This window comes from Suricata suricatta, chromosome 3 (assembly GCF_006229205.1).
Source record: "Suricata suricatta isolate VVHF042 chromosome 3, meerkat_22Aug2017_6uvM2_HiC, whole genome shotgun sequence".
In the NCBI taxonomy this organism is placed as follows: domain Eukaryota; kingdom Metazoa; phylum Chordata; class Mammalia; order Carnivora; family Herpestidae; genus Suricata; species Suricata suricatta.
The window spans coordinates 158,358,695-158,368,144 of NC_043702.1; the positions used below are offsets into that span (position 1 = coordinate 158,358,695).

Consider the following 9,450-nt stretch of genomic DNA (forward strand, 5'->3'; position numbering starts at 1 on the left):
CCCTTTAGTATTTCCTATAGTAAAAAGCTTTTAGAAACAATATATCTCAGGGATTTCTTTAGTAGTTTTGATTGATACAGAATTCTTACTTTAATTCTTTTTCTTTGAGACCTTTGAATGTTGATGCTACTACATAGCCTCCAGTAGATCTGATGAGAAGTCAGTTGGTAATATGGTTGAGGATTCCTACATGAGTTATATCTTGGAACACACATTATTCCAAAGTCTGATACAATTAAATTTGGCCTTTATGGTTTTGTTTTTTTGTTTTTTGTTTTTGCCTCATCAACTCTGGCTGTGCTGGCTGAGTGGTGGTGATTGCACAGTGTGGTCTGCACCACTATGTCTGCCTGTCAGCCAACATGGCCACCACCACAACCCAAACCTGCTTCACCAACCGCTACATGCACTTTAAGGAACTTAGCAGTGTTGCTTTCTGTGTGGCTTGCAGATGTGTGAAGAATTCCTGCGTACAGGATGATGCAGCAAAACTCATCAATACCAATAAGTTACCTGCCTAGGAGCCCCAGACACTAGAATGTGAAATCAAACTATTGTGACTTTTGAAACATGCAAATATTATGCATGCAAATATAAGAAGAAGGGTTGCACAACTTCATCTTTGACCTTGTTACTGGCAAGTAGCTATTTGAAGAGATTGTGGCCAGAAGGTAATACAGTGAAACTGGTCCTAGACACAATATAATACATCATATTATGGAAAGTGTTAGCTACATCCACCAGCATGACATTGTTCTCCAACACCTGAAGTCTGACAGCCCTACTGATGGTTTTAAATGCAAATATGCCAACACAACGCTGGCCTACTCATGGAGGTGTGGGGAGCAAAACAGGGCACACTGAATTGATGAGACCCCCGGTTATATGTCCCCTAAGGCCTTGAGGAAAGATCCCAATGGAAAACCTGTGGCTATCTGAGCCTGTGGGGTCTTCTTTTATATATCCCTGCTGGGATAGTCTCTTTGCTTGGATGAAGCAGCGCAGGCTGTCAGATCAAGGCCAGAGCCTATGATTTCCCATCACAAGTGTGGGATACGGTGGCCTCTGAAACAAGAGCTTGATTAACCAGAGGCTGACCATAAACCCCACAAAATGCATCATGCCTCTGCAGGCACTCAAGTACTGATGGGTTGGCCACCGATTCCCCAGTGGTAGCTAGGATGCGTCATCAAGAGACTGTGGGACGTTTGTACAAGTTTAATGTCCTGAGAAAACTGAGGGCTGTCAAGCTCATGACCATGCTTTCCTCTAGGAATTGTTCAGCTGCCAAATGTGTGCTGAACAAGAAGTCAAAGGGTGTTGTAAAGGGACAGAAACCACCGTGGTGTACAGTTCACAGATGGTATCAAGGGCTCCATAGAGAGCGGCTGCAACATCACCATGGAAAATGAAGACCTCAAAGTGCACAAACAGGCAATCATTAAGATCATCAAACAATAGACTGAGGTTGTTAACAATGGGACCCTTGAGGACCAAAGGAAGATTTGTGAGTTCAGTTTTACTTCTTTTGAGCTCCAGGCCCTGGATAATCTCAGAGAGGGGATGGATTTCTACAAGTCTCACATTAGGAGGCTTCTACTCCAAAACAAGAAGCCCATTCACAGCACCATCTTGAACCTACACATCTACACAATTCGTGGATGAGGCTTTCATCCCCTACATCCACCTCACCTGGTACATTGTGGGCAGGGTCAGCCTTTCCCTAGCCCCTTGGAGACCCCAGTCCAGCAACATTGAGACGGCAAATGGCTTTGTGCCCTCTATCAGTGCGATGGTGAGCTCAGTCACAGAGGCATTAGGAGATCCCAGGCAGCCTTTGTGGTCAATGGTTCTGGAGGACATGAGTGATGGGCAGTCTGTTCACTTAAGGTTTAAAACAAATTACAAAGTGGTGGCAACCAAGGCACACCCTTGCATCCAGCCCTCCCGCCTGCCCTTTAATCTATGTCTGCTCTATTGAGATGATTTTACATTTAAGAAATAAAAAATAAAAGATTGTTAAAAATTAAATTTATATAGTAGTTCTAATTTTCAATATTTGAGGAACCTGCATAGTGTTTCCCAGTGGCTGTACCAATTTGCATTCCCACCAACAGGGCACAAGGTGGGAATCTTCATAAGCATGTGTTATCTCCTGTCTTCTGATAACAGCCATTCTGACAAATGTGCAGTGATATTTCACTATGGTTTTAACATGAATTTCCCTGATGGTGAGAGATATTAAGCTTTTTTCATGTGCCTGTCGGTCACCTGTATGTCTTTTTTGGAAAATATCTATTCAGATCTTCTGCTCCATTTTTCATTTTTGAATTTTTTGTTTGTTTATTTTTGAGAGAGAGATCATGAGTGGGAGAAGGGTGGGGGGGGGCACAGAATCGGAAGGAGTCTCCAGGCTCTGATCTGTCAGCACAGAGCCCAAAGGGGGGCTTGAACCCACGAGCTGTGAGATTATGACTTGAGCCAAAGTCAGATGCTTACCCGACTAAGCCACCCAGGCACCCCATTTTTCATTTTTAAATCAGATTGTCTAGGTTGTTGTTGTTATTATTGAGTTGTAAGAAATCTTTACGTATTTTTAATATCAACCTCTTAGTAGCCATCCCTTACAAATATTTTCTCTCATTTAGATGGGATCAGGCGCGTTCAGGGTGGTATGGCCTTAGACTATCTTCTCCCTTTCTGTATTGCATAGAGAATATAGCCAGTAATATTGTATTAATTTTGTATCGTGACAGATGATAACTACACCTGTTGTAATAATTAGTTATGATGTATATAAATGTTAAATCACTATGTTGTACACCTGAAACTAAATTGTATGTCAGTTATACCTCAATTTTAAAAGAGATAGAAAGAGAGGAACAGAGAGAATGGCAAAACCAAAAAAAAAAATTCAGTTTTTAAGGCCATTTGGGGGGCTTTGTCTGGCTCCAGGAAGATTTTTCTCATCTATATTTTTGCCTGTTCTCTCCACTAAACTTCTAACTGAAGTTAATATTGTTGTTCTCATGAGCTACCAGCCTCCTCTTAATCACTTACCACCAAAATTTTCATGGTTTTCAACAATGTCCTTATACTTAAACTTCCCCATGCTTTGTTCCAAATACAGCCTGTTTCCTTGGGGACAACTCTTTGTTCCTATTGTCTTCCTCTCCTGCTGTAAATCTTGTGCACCACATCTGTGGAGTTAAGTTAGGGGTAGAGACAGTGGTCAAATTCTTTCAGAATGAAACCTTTGTTTTACAAACAGCTCAGTTCAAGGGCAGTAGCTTGTGATTCTCAGTATGCCCCCACTGGCATAAAACCTCTATCCTATGGTAATGTTAAAGAAAAATGTTAGGGCTCTTGTACCTCGAATAGAGTCTCCTTTTTATGAGTTGAGTATAAATAGAAGAAGGGAGCCCCAGGTCTCTCATTGTCTATTATCTGGAATAGGGCTCCTGCAACATAGCGCTGGGAAGAAAAAGAATTGCTGAAGTCTTGCATCTCCTGGAGAGACTGTAGTCCTAGGCTGTGCCCTGGAAGGACAGAGAGCCAGGCAATCATGGCCACACCTACCTGGGAAGGAAGTCCATTCTAGAAGCTGGCTTGGGTTGGAGAGCATAGTGGCTCAAGTTCCCACTCTTGGTATGTTTACCCACATTTAGTAGAATTCCTTTCTTCTTCCATTTGTTTATGTCCTTAGTACAATATTCAGGGGCTTTGAAAGTGTTTTGTTTTTGTTGTTGTTATTTGTTTGTTTGTCTGTTTGTTTTTATAATTTTCACCAGTAAAAGCTATTTCTCTTGGGAAAGGGTCTTCTGCCATTCCAGATGTCATTAAAGGCAAGTATATGTTTTTATTCCTTCAGACCAAACACACTACCATAAGAAATATAATCCTCATTACTGCATTTGAATAGTTATGTATGAAATACATTTTAGGGGAAAGAACTACTGTTCTCTGCAATATATCATGAAATTCGGGATACATTAAATAACGAAATACATGTGAAGTTACCTAGCATTAGAGCTGGCATATAAGTGGTTCTTGACAGATCACTCTTCTTTCTGAATATGTTGGGGGTCATTTGGGGATTATTATTAGCCTGAAATTGATCTCGTGTTCAACAATGGCTTGAGAGTGCTCTTCAAAGTTTTTTGTCCTGTCAAAAGAGAAGCAATGTGGTAAGAAATTTTTCTGAAACCCATAGGTCTCATACTTAATTTGCAAAAGTGAGAACTATGCTTAGTTATATGTTTTTGAATCAATAATTATTTTACGTGAATGTTCACATACGTAGGTTTCTCTTACAGCTGTTATTTCTGCATGAAAAATGCATTCAACGAGTACTTCTAATCCTTAGAAGTTCTTTGAGCCTTCAAAGAACGATGTAGGTGAAAGCAATAAACCCTTTAATATCACATGAGTGCCAGTCTCCTCCTCGGTTCACCCCTATACTTGATTTAGTTTAATCAATTTTATCTTGTTCCTGACCTCTAGGATTGCCCGCAATATTACTCTGTCTTTTAGATTTGTGCACTGATTAAAGTTTTTTTGCCTTACCCTTGGAACTTATTAAGTATGTAACTGAGATTTACCTTTTGGCTTTTCTCACTTTTGCCTATTTATGAGATTTGATATTAATTCTGGCTTCTCTTCACCTGTCGGGAGAGGAGGTAAAATATTAAACTTATCACTTCATCAGCTCCATGAGCCAAATACCACTTTACACACATTGCAAATTGTTTTAAACCAAAAAAAATTTTTAAATAATATTTATTTTGTTATTTTAACAAATTTTTAAAAACTATTTGAATTAGACATAGAACTAAGAGCTTAACTGGACTGTCATTTTTATCTTAAAAGTGCTGTGGGCATTATGGAGAGAAGCTCTCTCAGAGCTAGGGAAACGAGAGTAGAGATCAAGAAAAAGGGGGAATAGAAGCCAGACCTTAAGGGATTTCAAAAGAGAAGAGAATATTGAGTGAGTGAATTAATGAACATTTTGTAAGTACAAATATTAGAATTAATAAACCATGTCAGAGATTCTTAGTGATGAGAGGTTTTTTGGAAGACACACCAAAAGATCATTTTTGAAAGACAAGGTGAATTCAGATTGTAGAAGGTTTGAGTTTTAAGAGCTAAAAGTGTCTCTCCTTGAGTAAGTAAACAACTTACTTTTGATATATTTAAATTCAAGTTCACTAACATACAGTGTAGTCTTGACTTCAGAAGTAGAACCCAATGATTCATTTTTGACATATGACACCCAATGCTCATCCTCAAAAGTGCCCCCCTTTATGTCCATTTGACCTATACCCCCACCCACCTTTCCTACAGCAACCTTTAGTTTTTTCTTTGTTTGTAAGCATCTCTTAAGGTTTGCCTAAACAACTCAACACCTGTTGATATTGCTGTTGCTTTGTTCTGTTCTCAGGAGTAGAGGAAGTTGATACATTAGGGAAATATCAGTGAATATTATGAATTATTGATAAGAAAAAAGACTTGGATAGAACCACAAGTGAGGGGCCAACATGGGCAGTATTGGTGGGAACGGAAAGAAAGGAGCCAGATGTGAGAAAAATCATGAAGTCAGTACCAGCGTGTCGTCAAAGGGGAAAGGGAAGCATCAAGTATAAGCAATGCTTTGGAAAACAAGGTAGGCAAAAAATATATAAAGTTGTTGATCATGGGACTTTTACATCTATGCACACTATGCACAACAGGCAATATTCTGCAGTACAAAGAATCTGAAATCTGAAGTAATAAGCAGAGAATGTGGTATATTATATCCAGAGATAATAAAACTTCATAGCCTCAAGTGTGTGCTGTGAAATTTCCTTTATAAAACATTAATTATATGAATGTGTCACATTAAGCAGTTCTTGGAAAGAATTCTTATGTTCCACTCAGAAAGCTGGATTGATTTTTTTCTACTCATGAACAATGTGAATTTAGTTAAAATATTGCTTCTCAAGGATCTTACTTTTATGTGTAAGGGATTATTTAACATTGGCTATCAATTCAGGTAACAATTATTTCCAATGGGCAATCTGTTCTTAAGATATGTGGAACCGATTAGAAAACCCCTGTAGGTTGAATATTTAATTATAAACAGTCTAATTAACTTAATTTCTCCTAATACTACAGTCTGAAATTTTGCAGAGGTCAGAAAGATACACTTTCCCATTCAAGACACATGATTTATCAAAATTGCTCAGTGTGGAAAAAATATTATAATTCCCCCTATTCTTGAAGTTTATATATTTGGCAAATGCAATAGTTCATGTGATTTATGGCTTGAAATTTATTAATTTCATTACTAGGACTAATTATGGCCATTTCTACTTACTATTTCCCTCATTAGAAAGCTCCAGTCCATGTCATCAGTAAATTAATGACTCATTTGTCTCACTATCTTATCTGCTGTGTTATATTAAAATCATGAGTAGTGAAAGGTTTAAGTATTTAGATATTTTTATTACCACTATTTGTAAGAGAAAAACAACCAAAAATGTAATAAGGTGTTCTGCATCACATCCAGGTTTTCTCAGGCCTGACGCTTATGGTTTGAAGGAATTCTGTAAAGGGAATAAAGTTTTAAATTTATTTATAAACAGATAAATAAAAATAAGGAACTTGAAAGGGTCTATAGGAGTGGGAGGTCATAAAAATGTATGCATCATGATAAATCTGCCTTTAAGAAAGATAGTTGACACTATGCTATTTAAATGGTGAGAAAGATCCCTTTCACTGAAGGAAAAAGTTTTCTAGTGTGGCATACTAGGTAAAAGTAGATGAACTAGTGACCTCTTTTTTATTATTGTTAATAAGACCTGTGGCTAGAAAGTGGTATATCTCTGTTCTTTTACTTTTGTATCACCAAGTTAGCTTATAGAATATTTACCAACAATCAAAACTTCTTATCCTTAAAACCTTGAACATTATGTTGTAGTTAACAATACACCAATGGCATGTCAATATATAGTCTGGAAAGAAGAGAATTCCCATGACAAAAATAAAAGCAGACATCATCATTACAGGGGAACTATTTGCAAGGCATGGATTTGACAAAAGGCAAATAATAAAAACATACAAAGAATTCCTATAAAACAAGAAAAAAAAACACATACCAGTGGAGAAATTAACAAATGATATGAACAGTTCACAAAGGTAGCCAAAGTAGCCAAAAAATATTCAAGTGATTTCAACTTCATTCATCAACAAAGACAATCTATACCAGAAAGTCCTATGACTACCCATCATCAGAATAAGGAAAATGAAAAGATAGCTAAGTTTGGGCTGGACTGTAGAATAACCATACCTACCATACCTTGCTATTGAGTGAGAAAATATACAAATATATATACAAATATACAAAATATTCTACTTTGGAATACTCCTATACCATCTACTAAAGCTCAATGAGCACCTAACCCATTATTCTGCAATTCCATTCCTTGCTGTGTACTCAACAGAAATACAAGTATCTTTTCTCCAAATTACATATGCTAGAATGTCATAACAGTGCTATCCATAGGCGGCAAAACTCTAAAATTCTAATGTCTATCATCATTGGGAAGATAGGTAAATTGCAGATATTAGTATAATCAAATACAATACATAGTAAAACAAATTAGGTAATGATCACCTTTGCAAATACCCTGGCATTGTGACCATTTGCAAACTTAATTTATCATTATTCACATAAAGTGACTTTAGTTTCATTCTCTTTGGGTCAATAAAAATAATAGTATGACAATAAGATTAGAGATCTAGGTATATTTCTTTTTCAGAACACTATCATAAAAAATACTGTTTTTGTTTGTTCCTGATGAAATTTTAAATATCAGGGTGTATTTCCAGACTATATGAAGTAAAAAACATTCATGCCCTTCACCTCTAACCTCTTAGAAAGAGAATTTTATAAATAACTTAGGGAAGACTATCACCTCTTATACTGAATCATACTTTATTGTTCTTGATAAACTAAGTTTGCTCTTAGAAGGGAAAAGTCAATGCTTTGTAAATGTAAAAAAGAAATAAATGCGTAAAGCATTATGTCTCTACATGAACTTTAACTGGGTTCAAGAGACTTCTATAAAATAAGTATTTGCAAATATACTTTTCAGTGTTGGGTTTGCAATCTCAAAAGCTTCTCAGGCGAAATCTGACTCTGGCCCCTGTATTCAAGAGGGCAGGGACAGAACGAAGAAAAAAGTATGCCACTTTAGATTGATAGGTGGCAGGCTTAATAAACAAAGGTATTCACAAAAGAGACTTGCTTTTGTGGCTGCATGATGAATATACCTCAACATCCAACCACCAGAATATTAAAGTTTATATAGAGGCCATAATGGAACACAGTCACAAATACAGGTGAAATGGTTTCAACAACTCTCTCAAGGCTCCATCCTTGAAAATGGCAGAGTGTTCAAAGGACTAGAGAGGGTGCCCAAGTCTAGACCGTCATAAAATCAGTGGTTACATAGTCTCAACTGCATCGTCCAACACAATTTACTATAAAAACTTTTTATTCGATATGCGTTTCTAAAGAACAAATGCTCTTTACAAAAAATAAACACTTACAGAAATCTCATAGATTTATTGATAATAAATAATCCACATGATTAATATTTGTAGGACAATTCTGAAATCTTAATCCTTTATATTACTTTTGACTATACTTGTTTAAAAACTAATATTTCTAAGAGTAATATTTACAATATAATTTTAAGTATGGTTTAACTTGCGCATAAAAGGATTTATAAATTTTTAGGAACAAATAAAAATCTAATTCACTAAATTAGAATATATTTTTGTGTAATGTAGTCTAAGTATCATGTACATATAACCATGATAAACCCATTGTTTCCTATTCCATGTGATTTACTAAATTAGCTATACCAATTACTATTTCACAATGCATTGTCATTCAGAAAGCACATTCACAGGGACTATCACAACATCTCTATGAATATTATGTTTCTCTTAATAATGATTATAGAACTGAGATTCAAATGGGTTAAAATATTTGCATTAGTAAAGAACTGACATTAGGACTATAACAATATTTCAGAACCTGTGTTGTACAAATCAGAGAACAATACTAGTTAGGGTGCATTAACAACAATAACAAAAGGAATTGGTATAAGAATGACCGAACTTAAGTTCTAGATACATCTTCATATATACCATATAGCACTATACTTCTTTATATCTTGACTTCATCTACAAATTAAGGGAAGAGTGTCTCTCAATGGTGTCATTTTGATGATTAATAAGGAGAGAGCATTATTATGATTATACTTTACATATATTTATACTAATCCTTAACACCACATTATGTAAAGTCATTATTACCATCCCTATAAGAAAACTTAAAATAAAAAAGCATAATTAATTTGGCCAAAGTGGTACAGTTAAATTTTTACCCCATTACACTCA

At 36.1% G+C, this 9,450-nt stretch overlaps 1 pseudogene; it reads left to right on the forward strand.

The window, feature by feature from the left end:
* Positions 1-362: 362 nt before the first annotated feature.
* Positions 363-1,665, forward strand: LOC115287145 (annotated as a pseudogene).
* Positions 1,666-9,450: the final 7,785 nt, after the last annotated feature.